The sequence below is a fragment of the Mercenaria mercenaria genome, chromosome 5, assembly GCF_021730395.1.
Source record: "Mercenaria mercenaria strain notata chromosome 5, MADL_Memer_1, whole genome shotgun sequence".
NCBI classification, from domain to species: Eukaryota; Metazoa; Mollusca; class Bivalvia; order Venerida; family Veneridae; genus Mercenaria; species Mercenaria mercenaria.
This window is the reverse complement of record NC_069365.1, coordinates 2,923,296-2,935,822: the sequence shown is the minus strand read 5'-3', so window position 1 is coordinate 2,935,822 and position 12,527 is coordinate 2,923,296.

Below are 12,527 nucleotides of genomic sequence, written 5' to 3'. Positions count from 1 at the left end.
AAAGGTTCTTTTACCAACAACTGATCAGGCAGACAAAATATGACCTACATTTGTTTAAATCTCTTTGTATTCAATATACAACATGCACACTTTTCGCATGTCTTACACGACAGTTATTTTATAAGTTGTAGTGAGGCCCTGATAGAAAGTTTAGCAGTGCATGAAAATAAAGTGAAATTTAAGAAACTTTATTAAGTTTTGATCTTTTAGCAAAAGTTGTTTGTTGTTCTCAATGATGATAAATTGGTTTACACAAATTTTATATATTATGTACATGTACGAGGGTTGTCCCAGAAAATCGTAGACTTTTATTTCAAAAACAATTATTTTAACTGATGTTAATTCATTGTATACTCTACAGGACTAGAGAGTTTAAAATTAAATATCTGTCATATTAATTGAGTACTTTTTAAATAATGGACGGCAGTCAGTGCTAGTCGGCGCACGCTCAATTTTCCCACTCCAACATTAATCAGCTTCGTTTTAAATTCGTGTAACTTACCCGATATACATCTCACAAGATTAAAGTTTATATCATCCTTAAGAGCAATGTGTGGTGTGTAATTATTTTTTTATAATTTATTTCCATTTCCACATCCAAAGTATCAAACATTCATCACAAACATTGATTTTATGTGCCAAAAAAAGATATTTACATAGAATATCAAGCGTAGCTGGAGAAATAAATCTACCTACATAAACAAGAATTTTTGAAAGTGTACATGTCTATGCAAAAAAAAAAGAAATAAATTTACCTACATAAACAAGAATTTTTTGAAAGTGCATAAATGTACACGTCTAAGCAAATAATGATATACATTGTTCATTATCATCAAGTAATAACATCTTGTGTTCGTATGGAGACTATTCTAAAAGATAGACTAGTAATATATTAACAGTGAAAAGACCGTACACATGATTCAAATGCTGTTTGAGTAACTTATCAGTAAATAAACTTCACTTGCAATGTTTGGGTCTACATTAATATCTTTAATAGATGTATTATAATTTTTTATCCTTGCTCGAAAGAAAAAGAAACGAGTACGAAAATAACAAGGACAAATTGACAAGTAGGTTCCAGAGATCCAATTACACACAATAAATTAGCGGCTTAATAAGCATACATAGTTACCTTGCTTAGTTTAACTGCAAGGTTTTTTATCATTAACATGATATTGATCTAAGGGAGAAAACTCTAACAGATACTTTTTCTGTGGAGATTGCAGAATTGCATATCTTCTCTGAAATAACTTATTCAACAAGTTATATGTGAAAAAAAGAGAAAAAATGTAGTTTAAAAAGTACAAGGTCAGAATGGAAAAGAGTCAGTAAAAATATCAATTAATGAAAAGCTAAAATGTTTCATAGATAGCATGTAATTCAGACCTAAGTTAATTTTTTATTGAGAAATAAAAACAGAACAAAGAAAAAAAAGAAAGACAACAGGCGCAGTCACTATGAAGCCCCAGACCCCCGTGTTACACTTCACCATCTACAAATAGAGTCCTAAAACTTTTCCATTTTCTATCAAAGCTATTCATGTTTTAGTTTTTTTAGCAACATACCTCTCAGTTTTCAAATGTATTCTTAAACTATTAATAAGCATTTGTAAGGTAGGAACCGCCTCCTTAAATTTACTTTGATAAATAGTGTATTTTCCAAGCAGAATTAATTATAGAGTAGCTGCACTGAAATTTGAATTACCTAATAAAATATCTGATATTGACCAGTCAATATCTGCATTAGGACATTTTCTTTTTATCCATCTTTTAACTTCTTCCCAAAATGTTAGTGAAATTTGGCAGTCTACAAATAGATGCTCTATGGTTTCTGAGTGATTGTGACATAGAGTACAGAGATTATCATTTCTTTTCCTCATTTTTTTCTAATAAATAGTTTGTGCCAATAATTAAGTGATTTATTTTGAACTGAAACCACTGAAGTTTTGGGTCCTTTATTATTGCAAATGGAGATTTATATATAAACTTCCAATTGAAATCAGCATTTAAATTTAAATTGTCTCTCCATTTTCTACTTGAATCTGGTAACTTATGAAAGTTTAACAAAAAGTCATTAATACACCTACAACCTTTTTTTGCACTCTGAATGATTTTTATTGGTAATGGTTGCAGAGGATTTTGCTCTTTGACGGCATAATGAGGAAATCTTAATTTATCTAAAAATTCCCTAATAGATTCAACTATACTTTGGTACTGAAAAAAGTTAGTTTGAATATTATATAAATTTATAAAACTGTTAAATGATAACAGACTTCCATTTCTATCCAGGAAGTCATTCACCCATTTTACTCCCTTTTTAGAGAATCTCGAAAACTAGTAACTTGCTCCTCCCATTTTAAACATACTATTATGCCAAACTGGTAAAACACAGAAATCTTTCCATGATTTTGGATATTGTATGCTGAGTTTTATATATCCCTGAAAAACGTCTTTCCAAAAAGCATTTTTCACATTATGTAGTTTGTTTTTTAAGAAGTCAGCACCAAAACTTTGAAATGTATTAAGAAATGGATATATCTGTGTGATAAAGTTAAAGTATTTAGTATTATAGGTCAGGTACCTTCTAAGCCATGTAATTTTAAGAGATGTCATAAAGGTTTCTAAGTTCACCACTCTAATGCCACCATAATCATAAGATTGTGTTATGACTGTTCTCTTTATCTTATCAGGTCCAGAATTCCACAAAAACTTATAAAATAGGTTTTCTATTGATTTAGTTATCTCTATGCTTGGGTTTGGTAAACTTAATATTAGGTGATTCAATTTTGACATAGCTAACGTCTTAATAACTATATTCTTGCCTATTGGTGTGATCATTCTTTTAGACCATTGTGTTAATAAGTTTTTAATTCCCTCTATTTTTGAATAGTAGTTTGCAATAACAATATTATTCAGATTTAGTGTAAAGGTTACACCCAGTAATTTAAATTGTTCTTGTTCCCAATGTAGACCCAAATCAGTACATAACCTTAAATGACTATTTTTCATTGCTCCTATCCAAACAGCTTTTGTTTTTTCCACATTAATACATAATCCAGAAATTTTGGCATAGTAGTTTAATGTTAGCATTGTGTTTCTGAGAGATACTTCACTTCCATCTAATAGTACAGTTGTGTCATCTGCATATTGTGACAGTAGAAATTCAGAATTATTAAGATTAATGCCACTTACTCTTGGGTTTTGTTTTAGCATAATTGAAAGGACTTCAGCACAGAGTATAAAAATATAGGGGACAGCGGGTCCCCCTGACGACATCCACGGTGAATATGGAACCAGTCTGAAAGATGACCGTTTATAATAACACAGGATTGAATATCATTGTAGAAAAGCTTAATCCACTTGATGAAATTTTCACCAAAATTAAATAATTTTAGAGTTTTATACATGTATGACCATGACAGAGAGTCAAAAGCGGTAGCAAAATCCAGTAGTAAAAGCATGCCAGGTATATTATTTTTTTCTGTAAAGTACATAATGTCATAGATTAACCTTATGTTGTCTCCTATATACCTGCCTGGTAAAAAGCCTGTCTGGTCTTCACTAATCAATTTATGTAACACTAGTTTTAAACGTTGGGCAATACTTGCGGATGCAATTTTATACGATACATTTAATAGTGATATTGGACGCCAATTTTTTATATATTGTTTGTCTTTATTTCCTTTTGGAATACAAGTGATGACCCCTTGTTTTAAAGTGACTGATAGTTCGCCTGTACCAAAAGCATGGTTTACTGACCTAACAAGAAAATGACCAATATCTATCCAGAAAAACTTAAAGAATTCTGTTGTAAAACCACTGCTACCAGGTGACGAGTTATTGGACATTTATTTTAGACTTGCCAACATCTCACCATAACTCAAATGCCCTTCTAACGAATTTTTTTCCTTCTTCATTAAGTTTAGGTATGCCTTCAACATTTAGAATATTCTCTAATTCTATATTTTCTGTCTGTTTATAAGAATATAACTTTTTATAATGATTTTCTACTTCACTTATGATTTCTTTTTGATTCCTTAGCAGAGTTCCGGATTTTGAATAGAGTGAGTTCATTATTTTTGAAGTATAATTCCTATTTTCCAAGTTACAGAAGTAATTTGTTGGTTTTTCCCCTTCAGATAACCATTTGGCCCTTGATCTTATAAAAACTCCTTGCATTTTTTTAGCTCTTAGTTCCCCTAATTCATTTTTCTTCCTTTCTAACAGATTATAGTCAATAGGTTCTTGTCCTTCAAGAGACTTAATATATTTTAAGTTTAATTGTCTTTTGTCTTCTTGTTTCTTTTTATATGAGGAATAAGAAATGGATTTACCTCTGATTTCCATTAATTAAAGTTTCAAAAAATAATTTATCATTTATACTAAATTCTAGATTTTCATTATTTTCGTTTTCTATCAGATTTACAGCATATTGAGTTTTTACCTGTTTGAAGACATTTTTTATTTTCTCTACATATTGTTTATCTGTTAGAAGAGAGTTATTAAATTTCCAATATGATCGGCCTTTTTCAAATTTACCTAATTCAATACTTAAATATATTAAAGAATGATCAGTTCTGTACCCAGGTTCGATTGCAGCTTCTTTTAGACCTGTATATAAGTTACTTGAAATCAGGAAAAAATCAAGTCTTGCTTTCTTTATTGGATTTTTCTTAAACCATGTGTATTGTTTTTTTTCCATATTCTGTTCTCTCCAACAGTCAATCAAGTCGAATTCATGTAACATTTGTAAAACAACATCACGTGACTTAGGATTATTAATATTCAAATAATTGTAACAATCCGTGTCAGGATCAAGAACCAAGTTATAGTCTCCTACTATTAAACAGTTATTTACAATTTTTGATAATTTATCTCGTAATGATGTAAAAAAAAAAGGCAGGTTCATCTCTATTTGGACCATATAGGCATATAACTGTAAAATCAACATTTTCATTAAGAGCATTTAAAATAAGTAAATTACCATTTTCATCTTTTTTCTAAACTTTTGAATTTAAATTCAAAATTGTTATTAATAAAAATTGCTACCCCTCTTGACTGGCTACTAAAGTTGCTAAAGTAACACTCAAAACCCCACTGGCTACGAATATAATTAATCTCTTTATCAGTAAAGTGAGTATCTTGTAAAAAGTACATATTGAATTTCTTCCCTTTCAGATAATTTAACACATCTTTTCTTTTCCTACCATCTCCTAGACCTTGTACATTCATAGAAACAAAGGTCAAATACTCAGTCATTGTCGCCTAAGTAATTAAAATAGGTAACTAACACCACCCACAGAAAGTACCGTGAGTCAAACAGTGTAGGACAAGGATTCGAAACTCTATAGAGACTGCACAATCGTTCGAAAAGAAGGACAAAGTATAAGCATCAATGTTTTGCCAAAACTGAAAGCTGTTAATACTCTCTTAGTATTGAGAACATTATTCTCGTTAAAAAAGATAAAAAGAAAAGTAACAGTCCAGGTCCATCACTAAATTTAGAAGCTGAATCTCAGTTAACTTAACTAACCTAGAACTTGATAACAAGATTATCGTTTTACATGTGCACATATACAGTATCTACCGTTAAAGAACTGTACCTTCGAATTTATTAAACATATTTTAATTTTAATAAGATTTGTATTTAAATATGAAGTTACAAAAACAGATACAAAACAGACATGTCCCATAAAAAAACACAAAGAACCTGTGACCTATGATTATATGTAAAGTACGTAATCAATATTTTTTATATATAAAGTATAATATATTTTGCTACGGCAGTAGAAGTATATATTAACCTCCTTGAACAGTCAGGATAAAACTTAACACGCACATATACTGTCACATAATATATAAATCCTTCTATATTTAGACCACTTCATATAAAAAAACAATAATTAAACGGCAAATAAGTGTCTATTCACAAGCTCATTTTCTGTCATAAAAGTACGCATTTTAAACTCTAAAGTGACATGTAAATGCGAATTGGCAATATATAGAGTAAGCAAAAATGTATTTCTTATAACAGCATCATTTATTTCTATTTAACAAAAAAAAAGTGTCGCGTTTCTGTCCGAAGAGTCTAAGTTAATAGCGGCAAAATTTTATCAACCTAACTATACCATCAGATGAGAAACATTTATAGGTGCCTAAAATTGACACTTGCCGAAAAACATAGTACAGAATTCATCGTTACATGTAGCGACTGTTAGTCATAAACTTTGATAAAGTAAACACTCTCAAAAACACAATTCTTAGTGATCACTGTCACTGTTTCTATGTAAGTCTATTATATATTCAGACACTAAAGTAATACAGAACAAATATCTCACGTTTCTATCCGAGGAATCTAAATTAACAGCAGCAAAAGTTATCAACCTAACTGTACAATCAGAGATGAAACATTTATAGGTGCCTAAGATTGATACTTGCCAGAAAAACATAGTACGTCGTTACATGTAGCGACTGTTAATGATAAACTTTGATAAAGTAAACACTTTCAAAAACACAATTCTTAGTGATCACTGTCACTGTTTCTATGTAAATCTATTATATATTCAGACAATATAGTGATATACAACAAATGTCTCACGTTTTTGTCCGAGGAATCTAAGTTAACAGCGGCAAAAGTTTATCAACCTAACTGTACCATCAGATGAGAAACATTTATAGGTGCCTAAAATTGACACTTGCCGAAAAACATAGTACAGAATTCATCGTTACATGTAGCGACTGTTAGTCATAAACTTTGATAAAGTAAACACTTTCAAAAACACAATTCTTAGTGATCACTGTCACTGTTTCTATGTAAATCTATTATATATTCAGACAATATAGTGATATACAACAAATGTCTCACGTTTCTGTCCGAGGAATCTAAGTTAACAGCGGCAAAAGTTTATCAACCTAACTGTACAATCAGAGCCGAAACATTTATAGGTGCCTAAAATTGACACTTGCCTGAATATTCGTCGTTACATGTAGCGACTGTTAGTCATAAACTTTGATAAAGTAAACAATTTTAAAAAACACAATTCTTAGTGATCACTGTCACTGTTTCTATGTAAATCTATTATATATTCAGACAATATAGTGGTATACAACAGATGTTTCACGTTTCTGTCCGAGGAATCTAAGTTAACAGCGGCAAAAGTTTATCAGCCTAACTGTACAATCAGAGACGAAACATTTATAGGTGCCTGTAGCGACTGTTAGTCATAAACTTTGATAATTTAAAGTAAACATTTTTAAACAACAATTCATAGTGATCACCGTCACTGTCACTGTTTCTATGTAAAATTATTACATATTCAGTCAATATAGTGATATACAATGGAAATTTACCTGCGATCAAGTACAATAAATGTATATCTCATAGTAGCTTAACTTTCTATTATAAAAGTTGTGGCTTAAAAAATGTTTACAAGTTTCACTTCCTGTTTTTAGGCCGCTTATGTATATAATGTCAATGGACATGGCCGCTTAAGATTGTATCAAAAACTATGTAAAGTCATTTTTAACCAATCAAAAATTTAACATGTTAATCTCATGACCTCCAACTTAACTACGTCACTGCATGGGGTTTCCGGCGTCAGCCACTGAAAAAGACTTATAAAACGAATGCCACCTGACCTAGATTTACATATTGAAAATAAATGTAAACACGTGCTATCGTTTACAAACATGTCGTTTGACAAGGAATGTTTTGAAAAAGGCAAAATCATACATAAGACAGATATGATATCATTTTAAATTATCTCTGCATATTTTCTAAAGTTTGTTTCTTATATACTGTATATACTGTATAGCAACTAAGTTATCAGTGATTTTGACAGATCTCTCTGAAGATCCACTCTGATTTTCTTCCCATTATTTAACAGTGCAATTATGCGTCCATCATCAGACCAGCAGTTTTTCACCTCGTGTTTGTCTGACAGTCTCTCTAGTAGCCTCGCGTTTTTCAGTGTGAGATCTTCTCTGATCACTATGTTCTTTCCCTTTTGACCTTTCCTTGCATTTAGAACTTGTTGTTTATCAGTTTATCAGTTCTATATAAAAACTTACACATATAGGTCTATTTCCATCCTTCATGTATCTACCAAGCCTGTGAGCGATGTCTATCCTATTATTGGGAATGGAGATATCCAGTTTTTCCTTTAGCATTTTTGTTACTTCTGTCGCGGTGGTTAAAGGGGATTCATCTTTGTTTATATCATTTATTCCGTATATTCTTACACTATTCCGTCTAGAATATTGTTCTAACTCATTAATTTGGTAGGCGTGATATTTGGCCCTGTCACTGTTTTCTCCAATCCATTCCTTCAGGTCTTTGATTTTCTTGTTTAGGGTTGCATTTTCTTCCCTTACCTTTTCCGTCGCGGTTTTCATATCACTCTCTATGTTTTTTAAGTGTTCAATCTCTGTTTCTGCTGCTTTCAGTTTGGATTTGATTGATCTAAGGTTTTCATACACATTATCCATCTCTGATTTTATTTGGTCACTTATGTCTTTTTTTCAGGGACTGAATCCTATCGTTTAGAAAGTCCTCACTTACCAGATTGTGCAGTCTCTGATCTAATGCTTTCTCAATATATTCTTTCGATGCAAGTTGATTGATTTTTTTATCCAAAGCTGTGATGGTTATCATTAAATCTTGAATGTTTAGTTCTTTTTCTTCTTTGTGTAACATCTTGTCTATTTTAACCTGCCTGTCACATCTTTCACCTTTTTCACCCTTTTCAAGTTTTTCACTATTTTCACTATTTTCCTGAGTTTGTTTTTCCTCCTTAGCGTTTACTCCCATACTTTCTCTTAAGCTTCCCCTTCTCGGCATTTTCACTAGTCCAGCTCACTAGATTATATTTATAAATATATCTACTGTACTTAGTGCTCCAAATAATCATATACTGTTAAAACACTCACAGTTTATTTTATCTGTCTGCTTGCCTTATCACTATTTTCAATATTAGTCGGTAATAATCACGTGTTTTGACCACATGTACATTTATGTGCAAAAACCGGTTTAACTACTTTCCATTTTCCGCCATTGCCCTTTGTTCGTTTATCATGCACAGTTTATCTTTTTAAACAGCTTTCAGTTCGGGGAAAAACATCAATTACATTGTCATCCGTTTGAAACGTACTTTTTTTAAAGTTTATACCAAATTTAACTCACTTTAACTCCAATATACACAGTGAGTTACGTTTTTTTCCTTTCACTGACCACAAAACACGTCTATTTCCCATAACTGACCTTGACCTGATGTGTAATTATGCTGCGTCATCACTTATGTTAAAATAGTGGCGTAAATTTTAAAGTAATGCTCGCATGCCATTTCAGAAATGGCGACGTCAGATAAGTTTGTGGCGCAGAAAGTGTTAAAGTTTTATGTTGCCATCTCTTTGAATCACTCGCCTAACCTTCCTTAAAACGATTTTGTCACGTAAAGACAAATGTCCTGCTAACATTTGCCAAACTTCCCGAATTTTCCATTCCTCGTTTTACTAGTGAATGGGTCATACCGCGATCTACGCAAAATTTTAGTAATATTTTCTGCGCCGCGAAATTATCTGACGTCGCAATTTCTGAAATGGTGTGCAATCATTACTTTCAAAATTACGTCATTGTTTTAATGTTAGTGACGTCAAAGACTTGAAATGAAAGATAATTACGCGCCATACATTGCCGTTAACGACGATGTAAATTTTAATCCTATGAGATGTATATCGGGTAAATTGCACGAATTTAAAAGGAAACCACTTCTTTTTGTAGTGGGAAAATTGAGCACTGACTGCCGTCCATTATTTAAAAAGTACTCAATTAATATGACAGATATTTAATTCTAAACTCCCTACTCCTGTAGAGTATACAATGAAATAACATCAGTTAAAAAATGTTTCATGCGTCGCTTATTTTCGGAATAATAAAAAAAGCCTACGATTTTCTGGGACAACCCTCGTATATTTCCAACAATGAGAAATTTTAAAAAAAGTTAAATTGTTATCACGTTTGTGTAACAACGTAGCTAGACTGGTTATATTCATCATTTCAACTAATCATTTTGAAAGTGTTTCTTATGCTTCAGTCATTTTGAAGCATTTCTCTGACTGTTCAAGAGTACTTTGCTGCAAATAATGTAACACAAAAAGTAAGTGTCATCAAATGAAATTACAACATTTTAAGGTACTGGTTGTAATTACAACATTTTAAGGTAGTTGATAGATAATGACTCTCTGCAATGTATTTTAAGCAATTCAACATTCTCTAGATAGAACTATCACGATCATTGCATTCCATGAAAAACGAATAAATGCTGAAAAAGCATATGGAGATTACTATATTTGATGATTTTCATTACAGGTCAACTACCTTAAACAAATTATAAGGTGTTTATATATTGTTTTAAACAAAGTATAAATAGAGGACGACAACGAAAACATTATCGGAAAAGTCGATTATGTCTTTATTTTCACTACCCGATTCCCCTTTTCTCAATAGTAACATTTAACATGTTATTGTTACAAATACCGTGCGAGATTAGTAAGCGGGTAACTTCAGATGTCCACATTAATTTACAACTTAAACTGTTTACACAACTTGAAAAAAAGATTTTGTTGGAGCCTCTCGTTTACAATTATATCACCAATTATCACCTGAATTGAGTGCATGCATGAGTTGAAAATATTGATGGTAAAATGGTGTAGGGGTTTGTTTACATTGTAGTTCAGTTTATTAGGCAAATCGGCAAAAATATTGCATTTGGCCATCTAACAAAGTGTAAAGAGAATATGGCCAAGACATACAATACAATGACAATACAATAACAACATGAAACACAAACATGCATGCTTTAGTAGCAATCAGCAAATGTTGTCTGGAAAAGCTTTAAAGACTATGAATATATTTTTGCATAACTTGAGAATGTTTGATTTTTCATTAAAAACATATTGTCAATAGTTTGATTCTTTTATTACGTCTATTTTAAACTATTCATGTGAAATATGCGGATATACGAAATCAAAGGAAATAGAAAGAATCCACTTGAAATTTTGTAAGAGGATTTTAAACGTTAAATTATCAACAAGCAATGTAGCTGTGTATGCGGAGCTTGGAAGGTATCCATTGTACATAAATAGGTTTATAAGAATATTGAAGTATTGGTTTAAGGTATTAGATACAGACAATTGTATTCTGAAAGCTGTCTATGCCTGTATATATGATGATTGTTGTAAAAATAAGAAAAATTGGTTGACAAATGTTAAAAACTTATTATATAAAAGCGGCTATGGGTACGTATGGGACAACCCTTATTGTGTTGATCATAAACGTTTTGTTATTGTTTTTAAACAAAAATTAATTGATTGTTTTCAACAAGAATGGTTTCAAGGTATAAATAACAGCTCTGTACTGACGGTTTACAAGGCTATTAAAACACTTTTGAGTATGAAAAATACTTAGATGTAATAAAGAATAATAAATATAGAACGTTGTTAACTAGGTTGCGGGTTTCAGCACATTGTCTAAGAATAGAAAGTGCGAGATATGGCCGAAATACATTAGAAAGAAATGAACGAGTTTGTCTGATATGTGGAAATGGTAGTATAGAAGACGAGTATCATTTTATTTGTATTTGTGATAAGTATAAAGATATAAGAAAGACTCTTTTATCGAAATATTATATAAAAAGACCCAGTATGTTTAAATTTGTTGAAATGTTGACATGCAATAAGAGAAAGATTTTATAGAATTTGTGTACATATGTTGAAAAAGCCTTAGTAGTTCGTGAAAATGTTTTAAGAAACATACAAATGTAGTAACTGAGAATATTTGTATACAAATATGGATTCACTATTTGTTGACATCACATGTATAAATTTATTCAGATTTGGCCATGATACTGGCCCAAGATACTTTCGGCGAATTTCAGAATAAAGTGGACAACATAACAAGAAGTGATACTCAGATTCAACATTATTTTGATTACAACATTTGCAAATGCGGTTTTCTCTATTTTAAGATGGTGTGAACTTAACCAAACACATGTAAGTTGCTTACGCAAACTATCATTTGTAACAAAGTCTAGATAAGGCTCATAACAAAATGAAGTTTTATATTTTACATAATATTCTAGTTTAGACATTTCATTGATACATGAAGACCAGTTTTGTATATACTGGTCTCGTAAACGTCATTTTAGTATATGGAAGTAGTCAACACTAACATCAATTTCAGTTAATAAATGAGGAAATCCTAAGTTTTCGATTAAAGTTTTCATGGAATTTGTCCAGTTTTTGAGTCGGCTAAAGGCTGAAAGCCTTTTGACGAGTCCTTGCTATCCAACGATTCTCTAAATGGACCGAATAACATGTGAACGGATGTAGTTCCATTAGATTTCTCAAATTTCAAACAGTTCACTGCATGAATGAAGTTAAGTTGTGTCAATTCCCTTTGCTATGACCAATATACGATGTAATCTGTCATATTTATGACTTGTAATTGTGCAATTCTCGAATGTAACTCAT